The sequence below is a fragment of the Oxyura jamaicensis genome, chromosome 1 (assembly GCF_011077185.1).
Source record: "Oxyura jamaicensis isolate SHBP4307 breed ruddy duck chromosome 1, BPBGC_Ojam_1.0, whole genome shotgun sequence".
NCBI classification, from domain to species: domain Eukaryota; kingdom Metazoa; phylum Chordata; class Aves; order Anseriformes; family Anatidae; genus Oxyura; species Oxyura jamaicensis.
The window spans coordinates 20305849-20314815 of record NC_048893.1 but is presented as its reverse complement, the minus strand read 5'-3'; the positions used below and the strand labels follow the sequence as shown (position 1 = coordinate 20314815).

At 35.7% G+C, this 8967-nt stretch overlaps 1 long non-coding RNA gene across 1 annotated transcript; it reads left to right on the top strand.

Annotated features, from left to right (window-relative positions):
- Window positions 1–5906: 5906 nt before the first annotated feature.
- Window positions 5907–8291, top strand: LOC118160537. The gene is made up of 2 exons (XR_004747552.1): window positions 5907–5984; window positions 7652–8291. It is a non-coding gene; the product is annotated as an uncharacterized LOC118160537 (long non-coding RNA).
- The last annotated feature ends 676 nt before the right edge of the window (window positions 8292–8967 follow it).

Sequence of the window (8967 nt, the reverse complement as noted above, 5' to 3'; positions counted from 1 at the left end):
CCTCCTGCCACCACAATGGAGAATATTTTCAGGGCAAAAACCTGTTTTGACGTGTCTCTTTCAAAACACAGAATTGCTCTTGGACTCTACACAGATCAGTAGTTGTGAAGTTCTGTCACTTTCTACAAAATCTTCAATTAGTCATACTTACCAACAGAAGTTGCCAACTGCCTTCACAACGCATATCAGATATAATATACAAATACACAAATACATGCACACACATCTCACACATATATAAATTACTAACCTTTTTTTTTTTTTTTTTTTTTTTTTTTTTTTTTTTTGAAATACTAAACAAGCATATCTCTCATTGCTTTAAAACAAACACCATTCAAGCTGGACAATTTTGATTGATTGATTGATTGATTTATTAACAATACCTAGTCAATTCACTAAATCTAAGTTAAACTCTGGACACTAGCCATATGCTTATCGTTTGCTATCTGTTAATTTTTACAGTCTGTTTCACTTCTTACCCCATCTTATCAATACTGTCTACTTAATAGGGCTTTTTGATGCACATATAATGTATTATCCCTGCCTGTGTTTGAGGTTTAATATCATTTTAGCCCAAGGAACTGATCCAGAGATTCTAATTCAATTGCATTTTATTGGCATGTATGAAACACATCTCTGTCATTTACACAGACAACACTGAAGTGTTGGTTGTATTCAAATGCCTATGTATTATTATATTCAAAGATTCTTTTCTCAGACAGGGTAGTTCCAATATGTTTGTTTTGAGGAACGCAGAAACTGTTAAACTTCTGAATGGTTGTATTACCTCCAGTGTTTTCTTATTTGCTATTTATGTTCATTATTTCAACTGTGCTTGCCCATTAAACATAACCCACAAAATATGCTCTCACCTTAATTAAATTAGGTGGTGATAAACTCTTTGTTGTTGGCAGCGAAAGCTGACTCACTTAACATTGTTAAATCTATATGAGAATACAAATAGCTTTCATATCTACTAGAAATATGCATACTTTTTAAATCAAATCTAAATTTCTCATAACTATAGTTTGAGTAAACAAAAATTATATATTTTTTATTAGTCAGGGGGAAGAACTACAATTTTTTTCATTATGTCTTTCCTAGTTCATTAAATGATGGGAAGTACTTTATAACCTAACAGAAAAAAAATATGTAAAATGACTAAGATTTCAGGTCATAGTTCAAACTGGAAATCTTTTTCTAAAGTGAGGATAAAGAGCTATCAGACACAATTTCCCGAGAATGGGGTGAGTCTTAGGCATACTAAGTCTTTAAATCTGGGCTGCATTTTTATTTATTTATTTATTTATTTATTTATTTATTTATTTTAAGTTGCTGCCATTACTAATCAGATGCAGGAATCACTGCCTGAAAGTAAAATTGTAAGATTAAGCCGAATGACCTTTATGATTCTTCTGGCCTCCCCCAACTATCTCTCTGAGCAAAGTACTATCTCTGATTTTCTCCTGTGGCCATTTGGTCTATCAATCATTGTGCATTAGCCTGAGACAAATAAAATGACAGGAAGGCAAATTGGAAACCAGTATTTGGACCAGAAAATGCAAAAGATGTTAAAATTTTAATATCCGGTTTACATGCCTATTTGTACAACATGTGCCAAATCTTCATGAATCCAGACACTTGAACTTGTCATGATTTAACACAGAAATTTATATAACTAAACCTCAAAGCCCTTTTAAATAATCCAATAAAAAGAGCAAAGTTCCCAAACAAAACCTGTGGTTTGATCCTCTCTTCACCCTGCTGGCCACTCAATGTTTTGTTACCCTGATATATAGCAATGGTGGTCTGGAGTTACTCACAGTCTTTTGAAGTTCTTGAAGAATCTCTATCTTGATATTTTCTTCTGTGTTATTAGAGAATCATGACTTCCTACTTGATACAGTACACTGCTCTGCCATCCAGTATTTGGTAATGGGCAGGGGAAAAGAACAGCAATTCATCCTTCTGATGTAAAAATATTGCTAGTTTTAAGGAACTTCTTACACAGAGAGGTACAAGTACTGCTATTGTCTCTGTCATTAACATGCTCTATAAGCACTCTAATAACAGATGATACAAAAGCTTTTAATCCTGTCTTAATTTAAACTTGTAATTCAGTCATAAAATTTAGATTTTATGTCTCAAAAACTGTATCTGTGAACTTCTTATTGAGAACTTCCAGAATAGCAGAGAAGACAAAAACACGAGCTGTTTCCATAGGCCAAACAATAGCATCTCTACAGCATCTCTGCATAAAAAGAGGAGGATCTTCTGTGAGCAACATGTTTTTAATTCTGGACAGAAAATATTAACAGTCTATCCAATTAACAGTATTAACAGAGTCATGAGGCACTCATAGTAATGAGGAACGAAGTAGTAACTTTCAGGTAGGTGACCATCACTTTCATCTCTGTGCCTTGAGCATATTTCCTCTACATCTACCCCTGGAACAGCTAGATGTGAGAAATTGTATTAATTAGCTTAACTGACTTGTATTCTCTTTATGATTTCTGAAGCTGCAATTTGTCTTGTCAGATGCACCTGCAGGATGCTAACATCTCAGATTTCCCAAACCCAAACAGGACAGCCTGCCTTCTATAGAAGGATTACTGGTGTAGATGGCCTGTTCATAGAAGGTGGTGTTTTACATGCTAGGAAAAAAGTGAAAAAAACTCCTACCAACTCCACACATCCAATGCACAATAGTTATGACTGCTCACAGGAGCAGTCTCAGCACACTTGTTAGTGCAATTACATCCTCTGCAACAAGAAACATGGAACTTTCTCAGCTATTGTCTTATACTACAGTTCTGTTGGAGTTATGTGATGCACAGAAACATGCTTTCTGATGGTGAGGTCAAGTGGTGTGACCCTTTTTTTATACAGGAATCTGTATTTTTTACCGCTGTTAGGAAAGGTGACCCTGCTTCTTCCCTCTTGTTAAATGTGATTTTTCTCAAGGCAGTAGAGCCTGATTTTAAGAGCCTAGATTTTAAGAGCCAAGAGTCCAAAGCAATGTTAATACTTCAGTGTTGGATGTTTTGTATTGGTTTGTTCATGTTACAAAAAGGGAATGCTTCCCACTTCATTCAAAAACTATTTTGACCTGTCAGACTCAAAGAGAAATACTACTTTTACTTTCCAAGAGGATCTTAATTCCTTCCAATTTCTTCCTGACTACTTTCTGTGCAGCACAACCTGAGACATCTTGACTGTTGCCTTAACCATACAACGCTATGGTGTATTTATGAAGCCATTAGCATGGTCAGAGATTATTATCAGACATGGAAACCTACCTATAATCCATAGAATCATAGAATCATTTAGGTTGGAAAAGACCTCTATGATCATCTACTCCAACCTTTAACATAGCATTGACAGGTCCATCACTAAACCATGCTCCAAAGTTCTACATCCACAGGTTTCTTGAAGTCCTCCAGGGATGGTGAATAAACCACTTCTCTGGGCAGCCTATTCTAATGCTGTACAACCCTTTTAGTAAATACATTTCTCTTAATATCCAACCAAAACCTCCCCTGGCATAACTTGAGGCCATTTTCCCTTGTCTTATCACTTGGTGCTTGGGAGAAGAGCCTGATTCCCCACCTCACTATAACCTCATTTAAGATAATTGTAAAGTACAATAAGGTCTCCCCTGAACCTTCTTTTCTCCAAGCTAAACAACCCTAGTTCCCTCTGCTGCTCCTCATAAGACTTGTTATCTATTCAACTCCATTAGTAATTTTTCCACTTGTAAGTTTGGGTTCCACTTGCACATCTTTGTGCAGCAGTCCTTTTTAAATATACACGCATAGAAACATGACACACAGTCAGACATTACTAGTTAATGCTTTTTAATGAGTTAGAGCAGTTTTTTACAGGACTACTTTCAGTTAAGTTTAACTGAAGAATCAAGGATGAGTCTCTATTTCATGTTGCATTGTGTTTTGTTTTTTGTTCTGCAGGTGCTTTTCTTGAGGAAGAAAGATAAGACAGGACAGGACCTCTGCCAGCAAATGACAACCAATGTCTCCTCTTCCCAAGAAATCATTCCTTTCTTTTCATATGTCTCTCATTTCTATGACAGAAGCACTACCTTTTCTGCTTACCTGAATATGATTTTTAACACACAGGCACAAACTAATACAGCTTACTCAGTGTCACTACTCTGAAAAAAAAAATTCCTTCTGGAGTACTTTTTGTGATTTTCAGTTGCCTAACTACATGCTTTGCATTTCTATAAAGGCTTGGGATGTACTGTTCTGGTAACTCAAAATAAGACACTACTTACTATGGATAATGTTCCATTACGTTCATGAAGTCTCAGAATGGGTTATGGTCCCCATCTATAGGTGTACAACCTCAACAATCTCAACTTCTTTGCATTGACTTATCTTGAGCAGGATCTTAAGTCATCTTAAGATAAACGCTTTTTTATTTTTATTTTTATTTTTATTTTTTTTTGGGGGGGGGGGGTTGGGGGGAGGACGGGACAGACACAGATACATAGTCTAGCTCTAGAATTTGATTCATATTCTAGAGAATATGAATCATAGAATCATAGAATCATAGAATCATTAAGGTTGGAAAAGAACCCAAAGATCATCTAGGCCAACTGTCCCATTAATATTACCCAATAAACCATGTCCCTAAGTACCCTTGCAACCATTTGACAAACATAGTTGCAGCTATAAAATTTCCTTCACTTTTATGCTTAAAAATAAGTCACAGAATTTTACATGGCATTGGAAAACCATCTCTGTGGTTTTGAGTGTATTGTTGGTGAAAGTCAAAGGTTGGTCTCCAGATCATTTCAGTGTAAGCTAATGATATATGCGAGTGAAACAAAATTATGGTAATAAGAACTGTTCATGTCACAAAACTGGGAGCCAACATCAAAACATATTGCCAAGATGTAAGGATGAAGAGCTGTAACAAGTAGAAGCAGAACTGGGACAGAGTCCTTTTCTCAAAGCAAAGTATTTTTATAGGCTGAAGATGACTGCAGATGAGAGCTTTGTATAGTGGTCAAAATCACAGGACTCTTATGCAATAAATCCATTCCCCATGACTGGGGAATGTAGAGACCTTCCACTATGAGGAGAGACTGAGAGTTCAACTTCCTGAGCCTTGTAAAATAAACTGTAAGATATGATTGGTATGAATAAAAACTCTGTCAAATTACTGCCACCTCTGCCAAGGTGGAGAAAAGAAATGAAAGTAAAGGAAATGTGGTTTTTAAGAGCAGCTAAAATTAAACTTAGAATGGGGATTAGAGTTTTCTTGTTACCGGAAGAAGAAACTTCTGGTGTCACCCTCAAGCAGGAGTAGTGGTCTAAAGAAACATCACCAATTTTTAGACGGAATTAGAAATGTTTTTTGTTTGTTTGTTTGTTTGTTTTTGGAGGGGAAGGGGAGCTACATAAATTTTGACAATAAATAAGTCATCCCTTTGGAAAGTTATCTTCTGGAATTGCAAATCAGGAAAGCATGTAGTGTAGCAAAGTGTCTCCTTTACTATTCATTATGCTCTTTTTGAAATCCATACCTTTCTACATACAATTTTGTGGTCTTAGCTTTTTGTATGTCTGTCATTTTAGAACAGTATTTGTTGTCATTTTAGAATACTATTTGGAAGAAAGATGTTCATTTGTAAAAAAACTCCAAGATGGAATTTACACAAAAATGAGATATTTATTATTGTGCTCTGTAACTGCTGAACACTAAAGAAAGCTCTTCTTCATAGTTGTTATTATGAATGCATAGTATAAATCACTAATAAATATGACTAGATATATAAGGCTAGAAAATGTGAGATGATTATTATGAATTATTTATTTTTTAAAAATCAATATTATGTAGTTGTAAATAATTTTTTTCTTTCTCTTGTGTCTTTGAGGAGCTCCAGAGCCTAGTTCCTAAGAACATGAGCACAGGCAAAACAGCAGGAATATCCTTTGGACCCACAAAGAGAAACATGAGTAAGGGATACTTCATTAAGTCTACTCCATATAACTGCATTTTGATGTCCATGATCCAAATGCTAGAGATAATTATATTTCTACTAAATCCCTTCCCCCCCCCCTTTTTTTTTTTAATTTGTTTATAGATTGCAAATGAACTGAAACTGAACAAATACTGAAAATCACTCTACTGTGTGAGGATTTTCTAAGGAGATATCCCTAAAGGAATTACAGGGTTGTTTTAACTAGGCAACATACGAGTATAATCAATCTGTGTGCCCAAATCTGCCAGGGAATAAAGTAATATTTTCATATTTCAGAGTGTCTCAGCTGGAAACCCACCCAAATAACAACAACAAAAAAACAATTATATATATATATATATATTTAATTAAAATGTTCACACTATTTCATGTTGTACTGTTTTTGATTTTAAAAGTCTACTCGTAATGTTTAAATGTTTATAGGTCTATGGTGTTTTAAACCAGAAAATTAATGTCTCTACAGGTGACAATGGATTCCACTGCATATAAAGCATGTGTAGCTGACAGACACATATAGTTCATTATAGTAGCATGGACTGAAAGGTTCTTCATTTTATCATAGAGACTTTGTAAATTTTTTGTGTGAATTAGAAGAAAAGTAGCCAGTGGGCTAATTTTTTTCCAGCTGCTGTCTTATACTGGTAATATAAGAGATATTTGAGTTTGGTTGTGTTATGCTGAGAAATGTACCATCTCTGCTAAATGTCAGCAAACAAAACCGTTGTTGATATAAACCATCACCTCTTCATTGCGATTTCTATTTCTTGTAAAATACTGCTGTTAGAACATCACTATCACCTACTAAACCCACAGTGCCAGACTGTGTTCTCTTAGTTGTGTGATGTTAAATGTCATGAGGTGTCTAGTGTCATAAAATTCTCTGTACAAAGGACATGAACTCTTGATGTGACCCAGATTTCTTCCTGACTGCACCAGCCAAAGCACTTTTCCTGTATTCTCCCGTGTCAGCTTGTGTGTTAGGAGTTGCTCTCTGTTCCGGCTCTCCATGGCCCCATACTCTATAAGGGATGATGAGCAAGGTCTGCACTGCTGAGTTTTCTAGTGACCTTATCTGCTTCATTGTGGTCTTGGGTTAAAGATCTTGAATAGCCTACAGATCAACAGCCCAAGGGGCTATTTCAAATCTGATTAAGTTGACTACTGACTATTCCTAAATGAAACAGACCTGTGACTGTTTGTTTGTTTGTTTGTTTGTTTTGTTCCTTTTTTTTTTTTTTTTTTTTTTCCCCTGAGGCTGTGCCATATCTCACATGCCCAGACTTTACCTCTTCCCAAATACAGTAGTCACACATCTCTAGGAATAGTCCCTGTTATGTATAACATCCCAATGTCTACCAAGCGTAATATGAAAGAGTAGTAGCTGAGCCAAAACTGCACTAGGAACTGTGCTGATATTTAACTAATGTGAATGTTTGTGACTATTTACTAGTATGTAGCCACAGAGACTAAGGTCAGTTCTGCTGCTATTAAAACAGATCTCTTTGTGACTGGACATCTGTGTGGTCCTCCTCCCAGCGTGCTTGAATAAGGAGAATTTAAATGTAACCCCAGAGACCTCAGCTGGACAAAGCCTCTATGTACTGGGCCACATGTTATTTTATTTTATTTTATTTTTTCTAGGCAAAGTATGTCTCACCACAGTGAGTCAAGAGGATCAGCTTGTTCTTCTATGTGTGATGGAGCAAAAAGAAACCTTTAACATCAAAAAAAAAAAATAGTAACAAGAGAATATTGTGTCAGCAAAAACAGGCAAAAACAAAACTCTGCATTCTTTTCAAAGGCATTAATATTGTCACAACAGTAAGGGCAAAGTAACAAATTTCACTTCAACTTTGACCCTGTTAGTTGGTGCTGAGCTAAAAGTCAAAAGAAGTTACAGAGTTTCAGTGTGAGGTCTAGGGTAAAATAAAATAAGTTAATGATACAGGTTTTCTATATTTCCTCCATTAAAAGTGTCAATAAAGACATTGGAATTCTGAGGACTTTTCTGTAGTGGGAAATAAGTTTGTTCAGGTTCCTGGCTTGCAAGGGCCTATAGTCTGGCCAAATGGCATAACAATCTTTGGGATGGGGAGGGTGATGATAAAGTTTATGCAGCATTGCTAGCTACTAAAATGCAGAGGATAAGGCACAAAAAGTTTTCTTCAAGGTGTTGAAAGAAAAGTTCATCCAAGGGTTCCCATTGGCCTATCATTCTCCTGAACCATAAAGAAAATGTATTAACACTTTCATCACATAATTACTAAAGATTACTGAAAACGGTTAAAAGTATAGATACAAAATGTCCTTCTTTTGCAGAGTTGTTTTTTAACTTAGTCCAATCATTTGCATATATGTATCCATTTGTTAAGCATGTAATCAATAAGGTGAGGAAAAGGGATTCATCTCAGGAAGTACAATCAACCTGCTTAGGGGTAAAAAAAAAAAAAAAAAAAAAATCTGAGAAATCTAGTGTGAAGATTATTTTTCTGCCCTTCTCCAATAGATTAACTGATCTCTTGTCTGTATTTTGTTTTCAATCTGCCATATACAGTGAGAAAGTGTACGTATCTGTGTATGTGTACTCTGATAAGTCCTTTAAAGTATGAGGCTGTAGCTCATAGAATCTTGGGCAATGACATTTGTAAATTGAAATTCAAATCCAATGGGAACAGAGCAGAGATGTTATAGGCAGCATCAAGGTCAAAAATAAAATGGGAGAAACATCAAGGATAGACATCCTTATATTGCCCCATGTACTTTATTATCTTTTGTTTAGTCCTGGCACCAATGATAATGTTTGCAGGACAGTAACAGGTGCAGAAATGGTGTACTGCAGACAGCATGTGTTGGAAATTGCCTAACTAAAGCTCTGGATATGATGTTGGGTAGCACTCAACATCTGAAGGTAAGTGGACAACCCAAATACTTGCCCAAAAGGAATGTGAGTTCAAAAA